Raw genomic sequence first — 26,071 nt, forward strand, 5'->3', positions numbered from 1 at the left:
GCATTTTTATCTCATGTTGTAATAATAATAATTTTTATTTATACCCCACCCTCCCCAGCCTAGGCCGGGCTCAGGGCGGCTAACAAGCAATAATAAAAACAAGTTGAATGAATACAACATAAAAACAAGATTAAAATACAACATTAAAATATTAAAATGCAGCCGCATCACAGGAGGAGAAAGGAAAAAGGAAAAAGAAAGAGAGGGAGGGAGGGAATCAAACTGGCTCCAAGCCAAAGGCCACGCAGAACAACTCTGTCTTACAGGCCCTGCGGAAACAAATCAGATCCTGCAGGGCCCTGGTCTCATGAGGCAGAGCGTTCCACCGGCCCGGAGCCAGTGTTGAGAAGGCCCTGGCTCTGGTTGAGGCTAATATGACTTCCTTAGGGCCCGGGACCACTAGGGTGTTGCTATTTATGGACCTTGAGGCTCTCCGTGGGGCAGACCGGGAGAGGCGGTATGTAGTGTAGTGGAGAGATTCCCGCCCCCCACCCGCCAAGGGAGCCAGTGTGGTGTAGAGGTTAAGAGTGATAGACTCTGAAATCTCTCAGCCCCACTCACCTCACAGAGTGTTTGTTGTGGGGGAGGAAGGGAAAGGAGAATGTTAGCCGCTTTGAGACTCCTTCGGGTAGTGATAAAGCGGGATATCAAATCCAAACTCCTCTTCTTCTTCTTCAAGGTCAAGAAAAGCTGGGGTGGGGGTAATGGTTTTGAACAGAAGCATGGCTGAATGGGGAAAGGGTTTAGCAAGCCCCTCTATTCCCGCTGGAAACCCCTGGTGTGGAGGCTGCTGTTTTTGTTAAGCAGAGATATACAGCTGCTGCGCATCTAACATGCACTTTGGATGGCAGAGAGAGGAAGAGGATGGGGGCGAGGGGAGCTTGCACAAAGCCAGGAGCCGCGGCAGTCAGGAATCGCGTGTTGATTTGAAAATAACCTGTCAAATATTTGGCGGCAGGCTCTGGGAACGTATTTATTGTTGCCATTAATAAGAGACAGAGAGATTCAGAGCAGAGTGCCTCAGACCATCTATTGATGCCAAGGTTAAATGCAAGGCAGGTGCGAGATGCACAAACAGGCTCTACTGAGGTCCCCACTCTAAAATTTCCAGTTGACGTCCGTGTGCTTCGAGAATGCTTTTCTTGTAGGCTGAGGGTTAAGGGTGCACCAATATGAATTGGAAGATAGCAGCACCAGCTTTCTCCCACGCTATCTGCAATGTCTCTTTTCTGTAAGAGGAACACAAAAAAGGTACCAAAAAAAAAGAGTAAAATAAAATCTGGTACTGGCTTCAAAATCCGGCTTCCCGAGACATTTTCTTCTTCTTCTCATCCTCGCCGGTTGCACAAAACAATCAAGGCATGAATATTCATTGCACTAATGCGTAAGGCATAGGTAGGCAAATGAAGGCCCGGATCCGACCCAATCGCCTTCTCAATCCGGCCCGCGGATGGTCTGGGAATCAGCATGTTTTTACATGAGTAGAATGTGTCCTTTTATTTAAAATGCATCTCTGGGTTATTTGTGGGGCATAGGAATTCGTTCATTTTTTTCCCTTTCAAAATATAGTCCGGCCCCCCACAAGGTCTGAGGGACAGTGGACCGCCCCCCTGCTGAAAAGGTTTGCTGACCCCTGTAAAGGTGTGTGGTGAAACTAATGCAGTAATGCAGGAGAGCTCAAGGTGTGTGGTGAAACAGACACACAGGTACGTGCTCTTGGACAATGGAGGGCGCAAAACCAAGGTGAAAATATCCTCCCATTCAGAGCGAAGGTAGGAATCTTTGCCCTCGCTCTGACTTGGCTTCCTGGCAGCACCACAGAGGCAAATCGGATCGGTCACATGGTGCTACAATGCAGTGGCGTAGCGTGGGTTGTCAGCACCCGGGGCAAGGCAAGTAATTTGCGCCCCCTAACCCGTGGATTTTAGTAGGGGCAGAGAGCTGCGAGTGCGAGCGCCCCCCCAGATGTTGCGCCCAGTGCGGCCGGCCCCCCCTGCACCCCCACGCTACGCCACTGCTACAATGCCATACTGGATCCCAGATTAGTAAACACAAACGTTAACACTTTGCGAGGGCAGAAAAGCAAACAGATGGGACCAAAGAGTTTGGAGTTGGATTTGATATCCCGCTTTATCACTACCCAAAGGAGTCTCAAAGCGGCTAACATTCTCCTTTCCCTTCCTCCCCCACAACAAACACACTGTGAGGTGAGTGGGGCTGAGAGACGTCAGAGAAGTGTGACTAGCCCAAGGTCACCCAGCAGCCGCATGTGGAGGAGCAGGGAAGCGAACCCGGTTCACCAGATTACGAGTCCACTGCTCTTAACCACTGCACCACACTAACAGCATCTTTTGCCAACAAAGGGCAGCCCAATTTCACCTGTGGGCTTTTGAAAGGAAGTGAAACACAGCCCAGCTCAGTCCCTACCAGCCTCCCTTCTCCTCTCTTGGAAATACTGTTTGGCAACTCCTGTGCTGTTTTGCTTCTGGTAACAACAATCAGAGGAGTTCCTTCCTGTAAGATTCCCGCCGCCTCTGCCTTAAATGCACACAGCTCTTTCACACCTGGGAACACCTGCCAGCTATTTCAGCGGCGGGTCAGGTTTGTGGGTCAGGAGGAATCCAGGCTGAAAGCGGGGGGGAGGCGGGGGGAGAGCCGTCGGTAATCAACCCTCCGCCAAGTGGAACCGGCAGCCCGAGGAAATGACTCGCTAATACACCTCCCTGCCCGAGATTCCTGCGCGGGCGGAAACTTGGCAAGCCGGCCTGGAGGAAGTGACTCAGCCAAGGTCGCTGTGAAGAGGCAGTGGCAGAGGCTCGGCAAACATGACACGGAAATGCCATCCCCCAGCGCTTGGAATGTGCAAAAAAGAAAGGGGGGAATCGCACGCTTTTCAACGTTTTTCAAAAAGTGCCAAAAATAATACGGCACTTGGCAGCGAGGCTCGTTTGGCTGCCATTTCTCCTCTTTCCCTTCCCGCCATCTAAGAGTACTTAAAAAGAAAGAAGAAGAATATTACAGTCCTAACTGCTCTTTGCCACAGGTGGCGCTGTGGGTTAAACCACTGAGCCTAGGACTTGCTGATCAGAAGGTTGGGGGTTCGAATCCCCGCGACGGGGTGAGCTCCCGTTGCTCGGTCCCTGCTCCTGCCAACCTAGCAGTTCGAAAGCACGTCAAAGTGCAAGTAAATAAATAGGTACAGCTCCAGCGGGAAGGTAAACGGCGTTTCCATGCGCTGCTCTGGTTCGCCAGAAGCGGCTTAGTCCTGCTGGCCACATGACCCGGAAGCTGTACGCCGGCTCCCTTGGCCAATAAAGCGAGATGAGCGCCGCAACCCCAGAGTCGGTCACGACTGGACCTAATGGTCAGGGGTCCCTTTACCTTTAACTGCTCTTTAGGATTATCTGGATGTAATCCCGTTGAATTCAGTAGGATTCCTTCTGTGTAGATAGGGTGCTGTTATCAGGGATGCGAGTGGCACTGCGGACCAAAGCACTGAGCCACTTGGGCTTGCCGATCGGAAGGTCAGCAGTTTGAATCCCCGCGATGGAGGGAGCTCCTGTTGCTCTGTCCCAGCTCCTGCCAACCCAGCAGTTCAAAAGCACACCGGCGCAAGTAGATAAATAGGCACCACTGCAGGGGGAAGGTAAATGGCGTTTCCATGTGCTTTGGCTTCTGTCACAGTGTCCTGTTGCACCAGAAGCGGTTTAGTCCTGCTGGCTACATGACCTGGAAAGCTGTCTGTCGACGAACACCGGCTCCCTCAGCCTAAAAGCAAGATGAACGCTGCAACCCCATAGTTGCCTTTGACTGGTCTTAACTGTCCAGGGGCCAGTGTACGGCTTCTGGGACATGTGGCCAGCATGACTAAGCTGCTTCTGGCGAACCAGAGCAGCGCATGGAAATGCTTCCCGCTATTTATCTACTTGCACTTTGACGTGCTTTCAAACTGCTAGGTTGGCAGGAGCTGGGACCGAGCAACTGGAGCTCACCCCGTCGCGGGGATTCAAACCGCCGACGTTATGATTGGCAAGTCCTAGGCTCACAGCGCCACCTGCGTCCCAAGGTTGGTATAGTTTGCATTTAAAGATGAGTGTACGCTTTCTGAAACAATACACTGGCTCATACTCAGCCGGTCGTTCAAAATTCGCACCTCTCTGAATTCGCAAGGCAGTTCTCTGAAAACACACACACACAAAACACATATATCTGAGAACATACAAACATGCATTATGTTACGGGAAACTGCATACAATTCGCGCCAAAAAGTTTCAAGAAGTTCTTAAAACAAACAAAACCCACCAATCACCCCGGAAATCCGGACGACCGAATTTAAGATTGGAAAAACAGGAAATAGACAGCTCTGTCCATCCCCTACCTGTGGCCCGTTAATTACGTTCTCTTTTAACGAGCATTTTAATCTCCTTTTAAAATGGCGTGTTGCAAAGGTCCCTCCCCCTCCCTTCCAACTAGCTGGATTTTTCTCAACCCCCCCCTCCCCATTTTCCGCCTGCTTTCCGTTTCCTCCCTTTTGCAAACGTGCCCAATTTCCAAACAGTGAAAGACGGTAATTAAAATTAATTAGCCACCGCGGAGCTGGCTGCATCCAGAGAGACGTCGCGCACAATGCGGGGGGTGGGAGCGCGACTGAGCCACCCGGCTGAATAATTCACAAGGCCTGCCTTGGGGAATCTAATTTGAAGAGCCCCGCTCAACCTGGATGAAACTTGCCACCTCGGCCGGATGAATTATTTACACCTGCCAAAGGTATACAGACCCCCCCTGCCCCAGAGACATGCTCACTTGAAGCACAGGTGATACAGTGATGGAGATGGCAGGTCAGCGATACTGTCCACACCTTGAAGCAATTCAAGCTGAGATGAATAGAAGAGCAAGGCTGCTGCAGGCTTAAATCTCCCAGTGCAATATCCTGAATTCCTCCTTCTGTGGGTGTTGGCGGTGATCCCGAACATTCCTCTATGCCCAATTCTATCTGATTTACTCTCTCTGAGAGCCAGTGTGGTGTAGTGGTTAAGAGCGATAGACTCGTAATCTGGTGAACTGGGTTCGCTTCCCCGCTCCTCCACATGCAGCTGCTGGGTGACCTTGGGCCAGTCACACTTCTCTGAAGTCTCTCAGCCCCAGAAAAATTGATGGACTATGCAGAACTGGCAAAACTGACATACAGTGGTGCCTCGCAAGACGGAATTAATTCATTCTGCGAGTTTTTTCGTCTTGCGAATTTTTCATCTTGCGAAGCACCTCTTCAAGCAATGCACCCTGGGTATTAACGGTTTTAAGAAAAAGGAAACAAACTTGCAAGACATTTTCGTCTTGCGGAGCAAGCCCATAGGGAAATTCGTCTTGCGAAGCGACTCAAAAAACGAAAAACTCTTTCGTCTTGCGAGTTTTTCGTCTTGCGAGGTACCACTGTATAAGCTACGGGACAAGGATAACTGTGACTTTAAGGATGAATGGGAACCCTTTACAAAGTATCTGAAGACGCAAGAAAGTGAACTGGACTCCTTGGCAGGTTTTGAATAAACATTCGCAAACTTTTTACTGATAAAAATCAGCTAAATAGTTTGAGGATCTATACAACTGTGTAACATGCAGAAAACAGCATTCTTAGAGAAACCAAAGACTGGAACTGAGGGAAGTCGGGGGGTGGGTGGGTTTTGTGGGGGAGGGGGAGGAGGAAAAATGGGGGGGACAAGGATGATATGTTTTTGGATAATATGTCTTGTTATAATTTTGAAATGAAAAAAATTAAAAAGAAGTCTCTCAGCCCCACTCACCTCACAGAGTGTTTGTTGTGGGGGAGGAAGGGAAAGGAGATTGTGAGCCTCTTTGAGACTCCTTCGGGTAGTGATAAAGCGGGATATCAAATCCAAACTCCTCCTCCTCCTCCTCCTCTTCTTCTTCTCTCAAGCACAGCCGCCAACTTGAACAGAAGATGGGGGGGACAAGGCAGAGGAGCCGCCAGCCACTGCGCTTGGCTCCACAATCGTAGAATTGTAGAGTTGGAAGGGACCCAGGGGTCATCTAGCCCAACCCCCTACAATGCAGGAATCTGAATTCAAGCATCCATGACAGATGGCCATCCAATCTCTGCTTAAAAATCTCCAAGGAAGGGAGAGCCCGCCACTGCTCAAACAGCTCTTACCATCTCAGGGTTCTTCCTGATGTTGAGTCGTAATCTCCTTTCTTCTAACTTGAGGACTTGGGTTCGAGTCCTACCCACCAAAGCAGGAGAAAACAAGCTTGCTCCATCTTCCATGTGGCAGCCCTTGAGATATTTGAAGATGGCACTCGTATCTCCTCTTTTCAAGTCTAAACATACCCAGCTCCTTCAAGCGCTCCTCATGAGGCTTGGTTTCCAAACGCTTGATCATTTTTGGGTGATCATTCCACTGTCAAACAGAAAGGTCCTTTACCTTTCTACCTTACTTTCAGAAAGTTTTTTTCTGCATGTTTAGTCAGATTCTCCTTTTGTGCCACTTGAATCCGTTGGTTTGGGTCCTACAGAGGAGAACAAGCTACCATGGAACAACCCTTCAGATATATGAGAGAAACCAAAATTGACAAAGTACGTTTCCGAGCACGATTCAAAGTGTGGGTGCTGACCTTTCAAGTTCTCAGCGGCCCAGTAAACCTGAAGGAGCGTCTCCATCCCCATCATTCTGCTCAGACACTGAGGTCCAGCTCTGAGGGCCTTCTGGCGGTTCCCTCCCTGCGAGAAGTGAGGTTACAGGGAACCAGGCAGAGGGCCTTCTTGGTGGTGGCGCCTGCCCGCCCTGTGGAACGCCCTCCCACCAGATGTCAAGGAAATAAACAACTATCTGACTTTTAGAAGACCTCAGAAGGCAGCCCTGTTTAGGGAAGTTTTAAATGTCTGATGTTTTTAATATTCTGTTGGGAGCCGCCCAGAGTGGCTCGGGAAACCCAGCCAGATGGGCGGGGTATAAATTTATTATTATTATTATTATTAGCCCAATAAAGCTGATCTTTGTGTGGTTAACTATTGAGATCCACCTCTTTCACGGATGGGCCATGGCTTTGGGGTGAATATGCTGCCATGCATTGCTCAGTTTTAACTGTACGCCAGGATGCCAGTGCAAATTTCATCCCGCGAGGGGCAATGGTGCAATCATGAAAATTTCAACGCAAAGCTCCCCTGATTTTCTGAGTTAACTGATTGCTCCCTCTGCTGAAACAATTAACACTAGATTCCCAGAAGTGCCTTTTGCATTGTCTGAAAGATCACACCGAATGCAAGAATTGACAGGAAAGGAAACGTCAGGAAGATAGAGCAAAGTGCCATCTGATTGTAGCCTCAAGCCGTTCGTGACACTCCTCCAGTGTCTATGGATTTTGGAAATGGGCAGGAGAAGACAGGGAAATAGGGACTCCCTATGCACACAATCCCTATGTGCCTTCAAAAATAGTTGTGACATATTGGATTTGTCTCTTTCTCAGGCCTGTCTTTGTTTAGGTTAAGGTAAAGGGACCCCTGACCATTAGGTCCAGTCATGGCTGACTCTGGGGTTGCGGCGCTCATCTCGCTTTATTGGCCGAGGGAGCCGGCGTACAGCTTCCGGGTCATGTGGCCAGCATGACTAAGCTGCTTCTGGTGAACCACAGCAGCACATGGAAACGCCGTTTATCTTCCCGCCAGAGTGGTACCTATTTATCTACTTGCACTTTGACGTGCTTTTGAACTGCTAGGTTGGCAGGAGCAGGGACCGAACAATGGGAGCTCACCCCGTCTTGGGGATTTGAACCGCCGACCTTCTGATCAGCAAGTCCTAGGCTCTGTGGTTTATCCCACAGCACCACCCGTGTCCCTTTTGTCTTTGTTTAGCTGACTAGCAAAGAAAACAATCTCTTAAGAAGCACGTTTCACTTGGCTGAACCAAAGCGGTTTTCAAGCCCGAAGTTTTCTATTTGGTGTGTGATCTGCCTGTTTCTCGTTTTTCCAGTCTCAGATTCAGTTCTCCACATTTTGCAGCAATCTGGGATTTTTTAAAAAATAAATAAAATCCTCGTGAAAATTCACCAGCATTTTAGTGTGAATTTCCCCCTGGTGAACACACTTCTTCTATAGTCAGCTCTAACCAATGCACACATTATTATTGCAAGCAATTTCTCCTACAAAATGCATTTTTTTTATCTTCACTAGCGTCTTCATTTTTGCATGCACTTTCCCGAATATATGAATTTTTGTGAACACTGGTAGGCGTATCACATTGCAATTTTTCTTTAAGTCTTAACTTCAAAGGCTAGCTGTGTTTGGGTTCTCATGTTGTTTCAGAAAGCGAAGATTTGGTACATTTGGCCTTAAATGAGTATTGAATTGCATTGATCCTCCATCCCCAATTCGATGCATGAAGATGATGGAGCAGGTTGGGTTTTGCAAAGCTAGTGGCAAGTTTGGCAAGTCAGGTCTTGCAAAGCTTACCTTAAATGCTGATCCAATTGGTATCAATACACTGAGAAGAGTCGAGGGACCAGACCAGTTTCAATGGATTTGGACAGCAGAAATCAGCTGTAATTATGGGCATATCCTGTGGGGTGTTCATATCTGAGGCTGTGTGACCTAATGGCTAGAGCAGGTCTGGCCTGGGCAGCCAAGACAGTTTGCCAAAAAGCCCAGAAACTGCTTGTAACCCTGTGCGGCACTCAGCAGAAAATGCAAAACGCTCCCCTTGTCTCTTGCCATCTTGATGTCTCTCGCAATACGACCCCTTTATTTATTTGTTAGAACTTTACGCATTCCAGAGTTGCCTTTTCTGTGTGTATGTTTATTTTTGGTGCCAATCCAAGATGACTTCCTCTATGCAAATGGGCACTTAATATGCAGATTGGTGTGTATTTAATATGCAAATTGCCCTGCGGATATGGAGGGCTGCCAGACTCTCCTTGGGTGTCGCAGACGTACGACAGTCTTCCACTGCGGAGGCCACCCAGGTGGGGATCGGACCCCCTCACCATCTTACAATTTGAAGGGGCTTGTTTGGGGTTACCTTGGTGGTGCGGAAGGGGGGGAATGTCAATTTGGTGTGAATTTAAAGGCAAACCTACCTAATGCATCCTTTCTGAACCAATAACTTAAAGGACCCCGGACGGTTAAGTCCAGTCCAAGGCGACTCTGGGCTTGCGGCGCTCATCTTGCTTTCAGGCCGAGGGAGCTGGCGTTTGTCCACAGACAGCTTTCCGGGTCCTGTGGCCAGCAGGACTAAACCGCTTCTGGCGCAACGGAACACCGTGACAGAAAACAGAACGCACAGAAATGCCGTTTACCTTCCTGTCGCAGCAGTACCTATTTATCTACTTGCACTGGCGTGAAGTAAGGTTAATGAAGTGAGGTTACAGGGAACCAGGCAGAGGGCCTTCTCAGTGGTGGCGCCTGCCCTGTGGAACGCCCTCCCGCCAGATGTCAAGGGAAGAAACAACTATCTGACTTTTAGAAGACATCTGAAGGCAGCCCCGTTTGGGGAAGTTTTTAGTGTTTGATGTTTTATCGTGTTTTTAATATTCTGTTTGGAGCCGCCGAGAGTGGCTGGGGAAACCCAACCAGATGGGCGGGGTATAAATATGTTGTTGTTGTCGATGATCATGATGATAAACAGCTTTCTCTAATATTGAAGGCCTCTGAATACTAGAACCCTCATGCCATCCAACAGCATCCTTCTTATGTAGGTCTATTGTTGTTGTTGTTATTTAGTCGTTTAGTCGTGTCCGCCTCTTCGTGACCCCCTGGACCAGAGCACGCCAGGCCCTCCTGTCTTCCTCTGCCTCCCGCAGTTTGGTCAAACTCATGCTGGTAACCTCGAAAACACTATCCAACCATCTCGTCCTCTGTCGTCCCCTTCTCCTTGTGCCCTCCATCTTTCCCAACATCAGGGTCTTTTCCAGGGAGTCTTCTCTTCTCATGAGGTGGCCAAAGTCTTGGAGCCTCAGCTTCAGGATCTGTCCTTCCAGTGAGCCCTCAGGGCTGATTTCCTTCCGAATGGAGAGGTTTGATCTTCTTGCAGTCCATGGGACTCTCAAGAGTCTCCTCCAGCACCAGAATTCAAAAGCATCCATTCTTCGGCGATCAGCCTTCTTTATGGTCCAGCTCTCACTTCCATACATCACTACTGGGGAAAGCCATAGCTTTGTAGGTCAATTAGCTCATCAAAATCGAACCTCCCCGAGCTAGGGCAGTCTACCTGAGATTACACAGTGCCACGGGGCATGGGAAGGAGGCTGCCTTCAAGCCCTGCCTGTGGCCGGGCACAGCAACAGGACGCTGGGCCGAATGGACACGCACACGGCCTGGCCACCTTGCGGCAAATGGCCCCCCCCCCACCGTGTGCAGCGAGCTCCCTGCGGGGAGAAAGGGTGAACATGAACCGCCACTGTTGTTGCAGAAGGCGGCTGCCTCCGCCACTTTGCAGCTGGATCGATGTCTCCCGAGCTTGGCTTCCTGCTGTGTTGACACCCCCCCGGGAGCCAGGGACGTGTAGATTCAATTTCAAGATCCACTTACAGCTGCTGTTAATAGGAACCCAGTCCTCCTCCCTTCTCCCACCTCCCACCTTCTCCTCGCCTTGCACTTGGAGCTCCCCGCAGGCAGCATGAATCACGTCTCGCGTGGGCCGCCCGGTCTCTCGCCACAAGTGCAGAGGGCGCAGAGATTACGGCCGCTGTTCTTTCTGGCTCCAAGGTCTCCCACCCCCCCAAATATAGTCTTGGCATTAAGGCCGGCCTGTCAGCAGCGGGTGGTGCTATGGGTTAAGCCACAGAGCCTAGGACTTGCCAATCAGAAGGTCGGTGGTTCAAATCCCCGCAACGGGGTGAGCTCCCGTTGCTCGGTCCCTGCTCCTGCCAACCTAGCAGTTCGAAAGCACGTCAAAGTGCAAGTAGATAAATAGGTCCCGCTCCGGCAGGAAGGTAAACGGCGTTTCCGTGCGCTGCTCTGGTTCGCCAGAAGCGGCTTAGTCATGCTGGCCACATGACGCAGAAGCTGTATGCCGGCTCCCTCAGCCAGTAAAGCGAGATGAGCACCGCAACCCCAGAGTCGGCCACGACTGGACCTAATGGTCAGGGGTCCCTTTACCTTTACCTTTTATGTCGCTCTTTAGGTGCCAGACGAAAACGTTCTTCTTCAACCAGGCCTTGGGCTGGTTAACATTCTGCAGCCTTTTTATTGTGTTTGCGGGGGTTACTGTTTGGTTGCTTCTGTCTCGACAATTTATTTGTGCTATTATCTTGTGTTTTTATCTTGTCGAACCGCCCTGAGACCTTTCGGTGAAGCATGTAATCAGTGCTGTTTTTGTAGAAAAAGAGGTGTCGGAACTCACCACGAACTTATTCTCTTATAATGGCAATGGCGTCCGCCTGAGGAGAATAATAATAATAATAATAATAATAATAATAATAATAATAATAATATCCCGCCCATCTGGCTAGGTTTCCCCAGCCACTCTGGGCGGTTCCCAACAGAATATTAAAAGCACAATAAAACATCAGACATTAAAAACTTCCCAACACAGTGCTGCCTTCAGATGTCTTCTAAAAGTCAGATAGTTGTTTATATCCTTTACATCTGTTGGGAGGGTGTTCCACAGGGTGGGTGCCACTACGGAGAAGGCCTTCTGCCTGGTTCCTTGTAACCTCACTTCTCACAGGGAGGGAACTGCCAGAAGGCCCTCAAAGCTGGACCTCAGTATCCAGGCTGGACGATGGGAGTGGAGACGCTGCTTCAGGTGCTGGAACTGAGTGCCAGTTTGTTCCAGCTGGGAAAAAAAGGCCTAAATCATCATCATCCAGCCCTTTCTTCATGAGGACTGGATCCTTGCTTTTATTTTGAGGGCGAGGAGCATAGCTCGCTGGTAGATTATTTCCACAGAACCATAGAACTGTAGAGTTGGAAGGGACGATCATCTAGCCCAACCCCGTACAATGCAGGAATATGCAGCTGTCTCATATGGGGATCGAACCTGCAGCCTTGAAATTGTCACCACCCGGCTCTAGCCAGCTGAGCTATTCTTCCATAGGCATCTATGGTCAATCAACGACAGCAGCAAATGGCAGTGGCTCTGTGGGTTGCGTTACAGCATGGGTAGGCAAACTAAGGCCCGGGGGCTGGATCCGACCCAATCGCCTTCTCTGGATGGTCCGGGAATAAGCGTGTTTTTACATGAGTAGAATGTGTCCTTTTATTTCAAATGCATCTCTGGGTTATTTGTGGGGGCTGCCTGGTGTTTTTACATGAATAGAACGGGTGCTTTTATTTAAAAATGCATCTCTGGGTTATTTGTGGGGCATAGAAATTCGTTCACTTCCCCCCAAAAAATATAGTCCGGCCCCCCACAAGGTCTGAGGGACAGTGGACCAGCCCCCTGCTGAAAAAGTTTGCTGACCCCTGCATTACAGTTTGCCCTTTCCAAACCAATTCATGAACCGAAACACAGCCATCTACTACCAGTCACAGTAGACAATAGATGGTCAAAGGTAAAGGTAAAGGGACCCCTGACCATTAGGTCCAGTCGCGACTGACTCTGGGGTTGCGGCGCTCATCTTGCTTTGTTGGCCAAGGGAGCCGGCGTACAACTTCCGGGTCATGTGGCCAGCAGGACTAAGCCGCTTCTGGCGAACCAGAGCAGCGCACGGAAACGGCGTTTACCTTCCCGCCGGAGTGGTACCTATTTATCTACTTGTACTTTGAGGTGCTTTTGAGTCTGGTGTAATTCAGTGAGGACGTGAACTACCCTGTCCCTTGCTCACGCCCTTAGGACAGAAAGACTACAGCAGCTGTCAATCGCCAGGCATCACAATGCCGTCATGTGATTTGGTGCCTTGAATTTCCAAAGTCCGCAAGCAGCATATATTAATGGGAATAACCAACCAAAAGGCATTATATTCGAGGCAGTGGGAGATTGCAAAAAAGTATTATAGGTTATGTGTGTGTTAGGAATTCACACCAAAACGCTGACAAATATTCATTAGGGTTTTGTTTTGTTTTTTAAAAAAGGAAATTGCTGCGGAAATAGGGAGAACTGAATTTAACTGATTGGAAAAACGAGAACCTGCAACAGAGAGGTTTCTGCGTTTCTTGTGTTCAGCTCTCCTTTCCTGGAGGTGAAACCAGAGGCCGTAGGAGCATCTGGTAGGCAGGCAGGCAGGCTAAAATAGCATCCTGCCTTGTAGATCCTGCGTTGAGCAGCGGTTCAACCAGATGCTCTTATAAAGGTCCCTTCTAAATCCATGATTCTAACTGGCATGTGGGAGATCCTGGGGTTCAGTTCCTGCCGTCTTCCTGGTTTAAAGCGGACACGGGTGGTGCTGTGGGTTAAACCACAGAGCCTAGGGCTTGCCGATCAGAAGGTCGGCGGTTCAAATCCCCGTGACGGGGTGAGCTCCCGTTGCTCGGTTCCTGCTCCTGCCAACCTAGCAGTTCGAAAGCATGTCAAAGTGCAAGTAGATAAATAGGTACCACTCCGGCGGGAAGGTAAACGGCATTTCTGTGCGCTGCTCTGGTTCGCCAGAAGCGGCTTAGTCCTGCTGGCCACATGACCCGGAAGCTGTACGCCGGCTCCCTCGGCCAATAAAGCGAGATGAGCGCCGCAACCCCAGAGTCGGCCACGACTGGACCTAATGGCCAGGGGTACCTTTACCTTTAACTTCGGACAGAAACTGGAGATCCCTCTCTCCAGCTTCTCAGATGAGGGGAGATAATTTCCGAGCCAACACACTGATGCTACATTCCTTGTAGAGCGTGAGAAGTCACTGAGCTAAGCTCAAATTATACCCAATTGCCATTTTTGATGGGAGAAAATGCTACAACCAGGGAACGTGGTTCCCTCCTGCCCCCTTCCAGCAGGTGTAAGATATCGCTCATTGCTGCTGCCACCTAACCAGTTGCCCTGAAACAGGACCCTTCCTACGTATACCCTGTACTACCTGTCAGGGAATCAGGAGCAGGAGCACTGGGGAGAGAGGATTGGGAGAGCGAAGGGGAAGAATCTGAGGGCAGCGTAGGGGAGTATGACAGTGGCCCGAGAGATTCCATGAGCTTCTCCAGCGAATCAGAAGATTCCCAGAAGGGGGCGCCGATGGTCAGGGCAAGGGGGGTCCCAGGGGGGACGCACCAGAAACAAGGAGCCAGAGGGGAACCCCAAAGCAGCAGTGGAGGATCGGGACCAGTTTCCCCACCAGAGCATAGTTGGGGGGAGGAGTCACATGTGTCAGGGCCAGCGTCTCCTCCAGAGAGGGAGTCAGGGCTGACCACGCCTCCATCGGAGAGTGGGGGAACGGAAGGGAGGTCAGTTGCAGCTAGCCCCCCCGAAGGGGGAAGCAGTGGCAGCAGCAGTGAAACGGTCAGGAGGAAAGCTGCTGGCTGGGCGCGCGCGCCAAGTTCAAATGTGCAGGCGCGCGGAACAGCAGGAGACCCGGATGGGGAACCAGCTCCTAAAGCCCGCCGGAGGGAGGGAGAAGGCTCAGGGGAATCAGCGGGAGAAGAGGCTAGAAAGGGCGGAACCCCGGCGGGCAGGCGGACCCAGAGGAGGAAGGAGCAGCGGAGAAGGTGGAGCAAGGCTAGGATCTTAAATTGGTGTCAGGGGGGAGGAGACTCAGACGGAGCATCAGTGGTCTGACACTTTAGACGTGGGGCTGCGCGCTGCGGCTCTGGAAGTGAAACTGAACTTCAATAAAGACTTTTATACTTAACAACGAAGCAGCGTTGGTCCTTTGTGAGCTGGGACCTAGGGCAGCCCTGACAGTATGCTCCGTCTCAGATAAAAACCTCGCAGCGTGAGTTGGTGCAGCGAGGGGCAAGACTTGGTGTTTTGCGAGCTCACGAAGATAGGCAAAGATGACTACAGAGAGCCAGGTGAAAGAACTGCAAGAAGCAGTCACGACGCTTTACGCAGAAGTAGCTGCATCCAGGAAAAGAGAAGAAGAGGCAGTAGCGCTCTGCCGGGATCTGCAGGCCAGGTGGGACCGTTGGGGCAAAGAGGGGCTGCCAGGACCCAAACCGGAGGGAGTTGGCCTCGGGAAGAGGGGGGGCAGCCTAGTAGCCCACTTTGATGGGAACCTGCAGCAATACCCTAACTTCAGAGCTGACGTGGTTTACGCGCTCAATTTGCTTCGGAAAGACTTTAGAGATGAGGAAGAGAAGGTGGGCTTCATAATCACTCATTTGCATGGGGAAGCAAAAGCGTGGCTGCGGAATTTGTGGCGCGAAAAAGACCCCGCCCTCAAAGATTCCGATGCATTTATCAAAGCTATGGACGCTTGCTTTAAATCTACGGTAGATGTAGATATTGCTCGGAGGGAAATGCATGGACTACAGCAAGGGAAAGCGACGGTGAGGCAATATCACTCGCGCTTTTTTGCCTTACTGAACGTGCTGGGCTGGGAGAAGGACTCTATTGCTGTCAGAGACCTGTTCTGGGAGGGGCTAAGTGGAGAGGTGAAAGATGAGCTGGCAAGAGGGGAACGACCCCAAAGTACCCAAGAAGTTGCCCAAAGAGCGTTGGCAATTGGTGTGCGCCTGGAAGGACGCCCTTGGAGCAGGGAGGAAGGACGTAAGGCAAGCACCCCAGCCAGGACAACCCCTTTCTTTCCCAGAGAGGCGGGGCGGGCGCTGTCCATGCCTCCTTTGGGAAGGGGAGAAGAGCCGATGGAGATTGGTGGTGTCAGGGCTCAGACTGCCAGCAGAGCCCAAACACCGGGAGCAGTCAAGGGGAAGGCTCCTAGAGGGACCAGGAAGTGTTACATCTGCGACAGTGCACAGCACATGGCCAAAGAGTGTCCCCAGAGGCTCCAGAAGCACACTGCAGCCTCAGCAACAGTAAAGGGAACAGGTGAGCAGCCGAAACAGCTGCAGGGGGAAGAAGAAGCCTGGTTGGAAACAGAGCCACTGGGGCCCAACCAGGCAAGTCAGTGAAGCAGTCCCCAGAGATTTTACAGCCCACAGACCCCCTCCCACCCAAACCAGTGGTGCAACTCACCGCATCGCTCCAGTTGCCCAATGGGCACACCATGCAAGTACCAATAACCATTGACTCTGGGAGCAACGCAGACTTTATTGGAGTGGACTTTATCAAGCAACATCGCATAGCACTCATGCCAGCCACGATGCCCCTAAACGTCGTCACGGTCGATGGCAGGAAGCTACTGGGAGGAGAGGTGGTACAGCAAACACCACCGATGGTGATGCAAATTGGAAACCACCGCGAAGTCATCAGCTTCAACGTCACCCACCTGTCGGACACGGCCATAGTGTTGGGTATGAGTTGGCTGGATAGGCACAGCCCGGCATTGGCATGGTACCAGCGGCAGTTGACCTTCTGCTCCTCCTACTGCGCAGAACACTGCATCCAGACCCGCCGGGAGGAGGAGGGGCACGAGGATGAACCGCAGCTACACCTAGGCATGGTGCAAGCGGTACCCAACAAGTACAAGGAGTTTTTGGAGGTCTTCTGCGAGAGGGAAGCGGATAAGCTGCCTCCCCACAGGCCTTACGACTGCAAGATTGACCTCCTGCCGGGAGCGACGCTGCCGACTGGGAAACTGTATTCCATGTCTGAAGATGAACTGCAGGAACTCAGGGAGTTCATAGATCACAACTTGCAGCGGGGGTTCATCCAAGAATCTAAAGCAGTGGGGGGCAGTCCCATGTTTTTCGTGAAGAAGAAGGACACGCCCCAACGGAGACTCATAGTTGATTATAGGACCATAAATTCCAAAACAAAGCCCGCAGCATTCCCCATGCCCAAGATCGACGACCTGCTCGCGACGGTGAGGAAGGGACGGATCTTCACCAAGTTGGATCTACGAGGGGCGTACAACCTTATACGCATGCGGGAGGGCGATGAGTGGAAGACAGCCATGTTTACACCTTTAGGCACCTATGAATATCGCGTAATGCCTTTTGGTCTGCAAAATGGCTCCCATACCTTCCAAGCTTTCATGCATCACGTGTTAGCGGGACTCCTCTACAAGAAGTGCGTCTGCTTCCTGGACGACATCCTGATCTTCTCGGAATCGCAGGAGGCTCACGAGAGGGACGTCAAGGAGGTCCTGCAGAGGCTACGGGAGCACAGACTTTACGCCAAATTAGAGAAGTGCCAGTTCGACATGACGGAGGTGGATTTTCTGGGCTACAAGCTGTCCGACAAGGGACTCGCCATGGACAGCGCCAAGGTCCGCGCGGTGTTGGACTGGAAGAGCCCGCGCAATCGGAAGGAGGTCCAGAGGTTCGTCGGCTTCGCCAACTTTTATCGCAAGTTCATCAAAGGGTTCGCGAAGGAGACGGCGGCCATCACGGACACCCTCAGCTCCAAGAAGAAGAAGTTCACCTGGACGGACCAGGCGGAGCAGTCCTTTCGGAGACTCAAGCGTCTCTTCGCGTCCGAAGAACAGCTGCTACATGTAAACCCCAGCAGACCAATGAGGGTTGAGACGGACGCCTCAGACAGAGCGGTGGGGGCCGTCCTGTTGCAGCAAGATCCGCAAGGGGAATGGAGGCCGTGCGCATTCTACTCCAGGAAACTCAGCAAGGCGGAACAGAACTACACCATCTGGGACAGGGAGTTGCTGGCCATTCATGCAGCTTTCAAGGCGTGGCGGCACTTCCTCGTTGGAGCCAGACACACAGTGCAAGTCCGCACGGACCATAAGAACCTGGAGTACTGGCGCACGGCGCGGTTCCTGAACCAGAGACACATCCGCTGGGCGGAGTTCTTTGCGGATTTCGATTTCCGGATAGAATACATCCCGGGAGACAACAACGTCATGGCGGATGCACTATCCAGGAAGCCGCAGTATCTCGAGGAAGCGGCGCCGGTGGCGGCCAAGCACATTTTCGCACCGAAAGCGTGGGCGTGCGCTTCAGCTGCCGTGGACCTGGACGCGGTGCGTCGAGCGCTGCAGACGGATTCGTTCGCACAATCCAAGATGGAGGAGGTGCGAAAAGGCACAGCGAAGGACGACGAGTTCCAGATACGAGACGGACTGCTCATCCGCAAAGGGGCTCTCTACGTGCCCGGAGACGACCTCCGCGCGAAAGTCTTGCAGCAGCTACACGACGCGCCCAGCGCTGGGCACTTCGGCAAGGACAAAACGGCGGAATTAGTAACCAGAGACTTTTGGTGGCCCAAGGTGAGGGGAGAAGTCGCGGATTACGTCTCCAGGTGTGACACCTGCCAAAGGGCCAAGCCAGTACACAGGAAGCCGGCGGGTCTACTAGAACCCCTACAGACGCCGCTCGAACCGTGGGAGAGAGTGGCCCTGGACTTTGTCACAGATCTGCCCAGCTCGCGAGGCAAAACAGCGGTGCTCGTGGTCGTAGACATGTTCACCAAGATGGCGCACTTTATTCCGTGCGCGAAGGTGGCCACAGCGGAACAGACCGCCAAGCTGTTCATAGACCACGTGTTCAAAGCTCACGGCTTGCCGCGGTCCATCCTGTCCGACCGGGGTCGCCAATTCGTCTCGAGCTTCTGGCAGAAGCTGCTGGGCATCCTGAACGTCAAGATCAACTTAGCGTCGGCACGACACCCGCAGACCAACGGACAAGCGGAGAGGGTCAACGCCATCATGCAGCAGTACCTGCGATGCTACGCCAATCAACAACCCTCGACCTGGGTGGACTACCTACCGCTGGCCGAGTTTGCCTACAACAACACGAAGCACGGGTCTACGGGAGTGACACCGTTCTTCGCCAATAATGGGCGGCATCCCAGAACTTTCCCGGGGTTAGAGACGAAGGGGGAGGGGGAGCCAAGGGGAGCAGAGCACTTAGCAGCAGAGTTACAGGAGGTCCACGAGCAACTCCGAAGGCAATTGGAACTGGCGAAACACGCCTACAAAATGCAGGCAGACAAGCACAGGAGGGTCGGGGAGGACATCCAGGTGGGGGACTGGGTCTGGTTAGCAGCCCAGGCAGTGCCGGCCAGGACGCTAGCTAAGAGGAAGCTCAAGCACAAGCAGCTGGGACCTTACCAGGTCGCGGCACAAATCAATCCAGTGGCCTTCCGGTTGACACTCCCGGAGGGCTCCAGAATGCACCCAGTCTTTCATAGGTCAGTGCTCACACCCTACAGGGAACCCCACAGGTTTCAGGCGACAGGGAACGCGCCAGACACACTTAGTGAATCTCCGAAGAGGGAGGGGTCACGGAGGGCGACGCCACTCAACGAGGTCACGGAGATTTTGGACTCGAGGTGGGGGGAAGAGGGGGTGGAATACCTCCTCGCCAGGGAAGGTACCCCAGCCAGTGCCAACAGGTGGGTACCGTGCTATGCCGTGGAGGAGCACTATCTTAAAGACGAGTTCCATGCACTCTTCCCACACAGACCTATGCCGGCAGAGTTTTTCGACGACTGGCTCTTCACACCCACACTGTCAGCCAGTACGTTCCAGGGTTTTTCATCAGCTGAAGAGATGACGCCGGACACTAGCTCCTCGGAGGGGTCTCTCTCGGGGTTTGCCACAGACCGCTCCTATTGGTGGGACACTCAACCGGAGGTGGGGTGGCACAGGGAGCTGCTGCGGGGACCTTTGCAAGCAGTCTCACCAGAGGTACCCGGGGGAGGGGAGGACATGGACGTGTTGGGGGAGGATCCTGGATTCGAGCACATCAGCAGAGAGATGGAAGCAGAGGAAATCGACGTCGACGAGCCCGTTGCGGTTGGGCCGGATCCAGTGGACCGGCTACACACCAGGGGGGAAGAATGGTATCCCGCACTCACACCCACAGGACTGGAGCACCCGGAACCCACACCCGAAGAGGGGGAGGGGGGAAGGGGGGGCTTCGAGGGGGGGATGGATGTCAGGGAATCAGGAGCAGGAGCACTGGGGAGAGAGGATTGGGAGAGCGAAGGGGAAGAATCTGAGGGCAGCGTAGGGGAGTATGACAGTGGCCCGAGAGATTCCATGAGCTTCTCCAGCGAATCAGAAGATTCCCAGAAGGGGGCGCCGATGGTCAGGGCAAGGGGGGTCCCAGGGGGGACGCACCAGAAACAAGGAGCCAGAGGGGAACCCCAAAGCAGCAGTGGAGGATCGGGACCAGTTTCCCCACCAGAGCATAGTGGGGGGGAGGAGTCACATGTGTCAGGGCCAGCGTCTCCTCCAGAGAGGGAGTCAGGGCTGACCACGCCTCCATCGGAGAGTGGGGGAACGGCAGGGAGGTCAGTTGCAGCTAGCCCCCCCGAAGGGGGAAGCAGTGGCAGCAGCAGTGAAACGGTCAGGAGGAAAGCTGCTGGCTGGGCGCGCGCGCCAAGTTCAAATGTGCAGGCGCGCGGAACAGCAGGAGACCCGGATGGGGAACCAGCTCCTAAAGCCCGCCGGAGGGAGGGAGAAGGCTCAGGGGAATCAGCGGGAGAAGAGGCTAGAAAGGGCGGAACCCCGGCGGGCAGGCGGACCCAGAGGAGGAAGGAGCAGCGGAGAAGGTGGAGCAAGGCTAGGATCTTAAATTGGTGTCAGGGGGGAGGAGACTCAGACGGAGCATCAGTGGTCTGACACTTTAGACGTGGGGCTGCGCGCTGCGGCTCTGGAAGTGAAACTGAACTTCAATAAAGACTTTTATACTTAACAACGAAGCAGCGTTGGTCCTTTGTGAGCTGGGACCTAGGGCAGCCCTGACACCTGTACTACCAAACCCATATGGCAGTGCAACCTGTTGCACGCAAACACTGTACTCCTGAATCCATGATGCAGTGCGATGCAAAGCAATCGAGCGCTTGCACGAAAGCATCTGGGTCCTTTCAAACCAAGTCACAAATGAAATGTAAAGCGTTGCAGGAGTGTTGAAAGTGTCAGCTTCCGTTCTCACCTGTAACCCCGCAAAAGGCAGAAATTGGGTACAATAAAACTGGCTGCTTGGCTCAGGGGTCTGAGGAGGGATTTGCAAATGAAATTCCATTTGTGGTGGTGGGAGGGTTGGTGTGTGTGTTTTAGAAATAGCTACTCAGTGGCGTTGTACCAAAGTGTCAAGGAATGCAACTGTCCAACTTGCTCAACGATTGGATTTGACCGTTACTCTTGTAGCAGAGTGGGGCGTGGGTGGCACTGTGGGCTAAACCACAGAGCCTAGGACTTGCCGATCAGAAGGTCGGCAGTTCGAATCCCGTTGCTCAGTCCCAGCTCCTGCCCACCTAGCAGTTCGAAAGCACGTCATAGTGCAAGTAGATAAATAGGTACCGCTCCTGCGGGAAGGTAAACAGCGTTTACGTGCGCTGCTCTGGTTCGCCAGAAGCGGCTTAGTCCTGCTGGCCACATGACCCGGAAGCTGTACGCCGGCTCCCTCGGCCAATAAAGCGAGATGAGCGCCGCAACCCCAGAGTCGGTCACGACTGGACCTAATGGTCAGGGGTCCCTTTACCTTTACCTTGTAGTAGAACTTTAATTGCGACACAAGGCTCACAGTGCTCCTGTAAAATAGAGCTTAGCCCCCCCCCAAACCTCCTTATGATATTCTTCTCTCCCCACCCCCGCAAGGCAATTCAGCACATAGAATTGGTGGCGCTGTTACTGGTTTCAGTCCACAAATGATAAGTATTTGATTATTCCACTCTTCTTTTCTGCATCGCCTTGAAATAAACAGTGTGGAGTAATGTAATGGTAACATAATGAATTGCGTAAAATTCTGCCGCAGTGGACAGTGGGATGAATGGTGTAGTTTTTTTTTGGGGGGGGGGTTGTCAGAAGCCGAACTGCAGCAGATGAGAAACAGCACTGCGTGCCCCAAACTCAGACCCAAATGGAGAGCGACGTCTTCTTCCATCTCTGCCGCCCTCGCAGTCGCTGCTGTTGCCTCCTGTAGCAGCAGCTGCCGCCGCCACAAAAGTAAATAAATATACTTTGGGGTGGGGAGGAGGGGAGAGAAACCCTTTGCAAACTTCTCCACTGCCCACCACTTTGAAAAAAAATCAGTGCAATTCTTTCCCCAAGATCTCTGCTAACGGAGGTAGCCGAGAGGCACACAGCTCTTCTGTAAAATGGGGATGGGGTCAAAACACAGCTTTTCGTGAACCTGTTCAGCCCAGGGCTGAAAACCCCCAAACAGCCCCACTGCCTAGGAGTCGGAGGAAAGTTTACCTCTTGAGAACTCACTTTTTCCTGCACCCCATTTTACTCTTCTATTGCTAAGGAAAAGAAGGGAGCATTTTTTTAAGGAAACATTCGCTAGTCCATCACCTCTTCCTGCCCCTTCCATGTCAAGGAGGCTTGCTAATCTATCTACCGTATTTTTTGCTCTATTAGACTCACTTTTTCCCTCCTAAAAAGTAAGGGGAAATGTGTGTGCGTCTTATGGAGCGAATGCAGGCTGCGCAGCTATCCCAGAAGCCAGAACAGCAAGAGGGATTGCTGCTTTCACTGCGCAGCAATCCCTCTTGCAGTTCTGGCTTCTGAGATTCAGAATATTTTTTTCTTGTTTTCCTCCTTCAAAAACTAGGTGCATCTTGTAGTCTGGTGCGTCTTATAGAGCGAAAAATACGGTAATCGCCCTTCCTTCCTTCCTTCCTTCCTGCCTTTCTTTCTTTCTTTCTTTCTTTCTTTTCTTTTTCTCCCCCCGGTCTGATTTGTACTGATTGCTTTATTGGCATTCGGTGTTCTCTCAAGGAAATCCCCTCTAAAACACCCAATATCTCTAAACAGCCTTCCTCACATTAAAAGGCAAGTGTTTTTTGATGCTTAGATAATCTCTCCCAGCAAAGCCCAGACTTTACATGACCCACTTGCCATTAAAGGATTCCATACTAACCCATTACTTTTCTTGCGAAATCTCCAAGTGCCCGGAACTGATGTTACCTTCTTCCCTTTTAAAGAAATGTCACGCTTTTGAGAGAGTTATCCTTTTAGCTTTCTTTTCCGTCCTCTCCACCCCCCACCACTCTGATGATAATATATATATATATATATATATATAAGTATTTGTGTGTATAATATAGCCCTTTTGGGATTCAGCCAGTATCCCGATAAAAATCTCTGCTTCTTCCAAACCGATAAGGGAGCCAGCCAGAGCATAATCGCCTCTCCGAGGAAGCAGCTGCGTGCTTCAAGCAGAGAGAAAAATCTCGGGCCAATTTGGCTGCGGTGCAGGGATTGTAAGTTACTGTCGCTGCCACCGGCCGGCCTATGGCGAGGGGGGTGAAAGGTCGTGCGCCATTAGATGCAAAGACCGGCTGTTAAAATCCACTCTTGGCGTCCAAATCAGCTTGCCGGTCGTGCCGCGCTCTAAATCTCTCTGCCTTGCGGGCAGCCCAGGAAGGGGAGTGTTTCCCCCCGTTCCGCAGGGCCCCATCTATCATCCGCTTTCCCAAGGGCCTGTTTCTCCAAATGCATCAGCTTCAATTAGGAAAGGGGGGCAGTCCTGGGCAGGCAGCCTCTGGCTCCCCTCCTGTGCCTACAATGCAAATCCTGAAATGAGAGCTGTTACATTTCTGCAGCTATCTTTTCTTCTTTTCCACGTTTGTTATAAGAAAATACTGCTCCTTTTCCCTTATGAGGCATCCAAGAGCCCGTATACAGTCATTTGTTGTTGTCGTTTAGTCGTGTCCGACTCTTCATGACCCCCTGGACCAGAGCACGCCAGGCACTCCTGTCTCCCCCTGCCTCCCACAGTTTGGTCAAACTCATGCTGGTAGCTTCCAGAACACTATCCAACCATCTCTTCCTCTGTCGCCCCCTTCTCCTTGTGCCCTCCATCTTTCCCAGCATCAGGGTCTTTTCCAGGGAGTCTTCTCTTCTCATGAGGTGGCCAAAGTATTGGAGTCTCAGCTTCACGATCTGTCCTTCCAGTGAGCACTCAGGGCTGATTTCCTTCAGAATGGACATGTTTGATCTTCTTGCAGTCCATGGGACTCTCAAGAGTCTCCTCCAGCACCAGAATTCAAAAGCATCCATTCTTCGGCGATCAGCCTTCTTTATGGTCCAGCTCTCATTTCCGTACATCACTACTGGGAATACCATAGATACAGTATACATAGTATGCAGTCACACCTTGGGTTAAATATGCTTCAGTTTGAGCATTTTTAGGTTACGCTCCACTGCGACCCGAAAGTAACGGAACACGTTACTTCTGGGTTTCGCTGCTCGCACATGCGCAAACGCTCAAAATGACGTCACGTGCATGCACGGAAGCGGCGAATCATGACCTGCGCACATGCAGACACGCAGTCGCAGGTTGCATTCTACTCAGGATGCGAACGGGGCTCTGGAACAGATCCCGTTCACATCCAGAGGTACCACTGTGGAGTCCTTAAGTAGGTCCCCTATTGGAAGGTGAAAATAAGAAGAGGCCAGCCAGAGAATATTGAGAAGCAAAGCGGCCAGTAAGCCTGATCTTTATTAAACTGGTGCAACAGGGTCTCCCACTCCCCACACACAGGAGGGACCCCAAACAATGGTGCGCAAGCCCTTATGTAGACTTTTGAAACTGACCACCCTGTAGGTCAAGACCACCCCTCAAAACATCATACATACATCACAGAAGGAGGCAGTCTCCAACAGAAATACATTGGTCTACCACAGAAATCCTGTTTGTCAGAATACCTGACAATGCAAAAAAAAATTTTCCTTCCAGTAGCACCTTAAAGACCAACTAAGTTAGTTCTTGGTATGAGCTTTCGTGTGCATGCACACTTCTTCAGATACACTGAAACAGAAGTTGCCAGATCCCTCTATATAGTGAGAAGGTGGGGAGGGGTATTACTCAGAGGGTATTATAGAGGGATCTGGCAACTTCTGTTTCAAGTGTATCTGAAGAAGTGTGCATGCACACGAAAGCTCATACCAAGAACTAACTTAGTTGGTCTTTAAGGTGCTACTGGAAGGAAAAAAAATTTTTGTTTTGACTATGGCAGACCAACACGGCTACCTTTCTGTACCTGACAATGGTCACTGATTGCTCCACCTGGATAGCCTGGCCATTCTTTTGTGATGGTTAATACTTTAGTTCCTGAGTCCAGGTCACAGGCTCTCCCTACTCATGTACAAATATGCCCTTAAGACATGATTTGAGTAAAGAGACAATAGGGAGGTTTTCCCATTTCCTTCCTCACTGCAGAGAAAGATTTGAGGTCAGTTGGGGAGAGTCAAAATGGCTCTCCTGTACTATTTCAGACACGTGGTTTATATGCTTATGTATGTGTTTGCCTTGTAGATTTATGAACGTATGATTTATATTGGATCATCTCAACATACACACACGCACACACAAAAATTGGTACAGCAGCTTTGTGGCGTTTTTCTCTTTCGGGGATTTCAGGGGAAGGGGGGGAATGTCGATAGCAAATAAGTTTGATTTTCTTCTTCCTCCCCCCCCAAAAAAACACATCATACAGTTTTTTAAAGGTTCTAGAATCACCAAAAGGTTTCTGCAAGAGAACATAATCTACATGCTAAAGTGAGGGTTTTATTTTTCATCCAGGAATATATGTACACATATATAGATATATATATACTTCTTTTTTTTAATCCACTAATTCCAAGGAACCTTTGTCCTTTTTAAGACAAATTTAAAAGACGCCGTGCAGTCTGCCTCCCAACGCGCACGCAAAAATCCGGACTAAGCCACGGAAGGTTGACCAGGAGCTTCTCCCCGCCCCAAAGAACTTTTTTAATACTTTTATCAAGCAACATGGGCCCCGACGATAATGTGGGAGAGGGGAGACCTGGATCCATCTGATAAATCAAGTTCTGCAAAAATTCCTCCAGTAGCACCTTAGAGACCAACTAAGTCTCAATGTTAGAAGATGAGCAATTAAATAGTCCTGAGATTGTATGTTTGATGTTGTTGGGGCTAGTACAATACGATACGATAATCTTTATTGTCATTGTCCCATACAGAACAACGAAATTGAAAAAAATCTACATCAGACATTCAAAAACCAACAAGTCTGCTATCCCAGCTATCCCAGCCTGGTTAGCCCCCTAAAAACTCTGATGCTCCATAATTGAATACAATATACTCCCATAGAGACTACCTTACACTGCGTTTAAAACCAAAACTGCATTTGGATAGAAACTGTTTCTCAGGCAGCTAGTCCTAGTCTTTATAACCCTGTACCTTCTC

Source organism: Podarcis raffonei, chromosome 18, assembly GCF_027172205.1.
Source record: "Podarcis raffonei isolate rPodRaf1 chromosome 18, rPodRaf1.pri, whole genome shotgun sequence".
In the NCBI taxonomy this organism is placed as follows: Eukaryota; Metazoa; Chordata; class Lepidosauria; order Squamata; family Lacertidae; genus Podarcis; species Podarcis raffonei.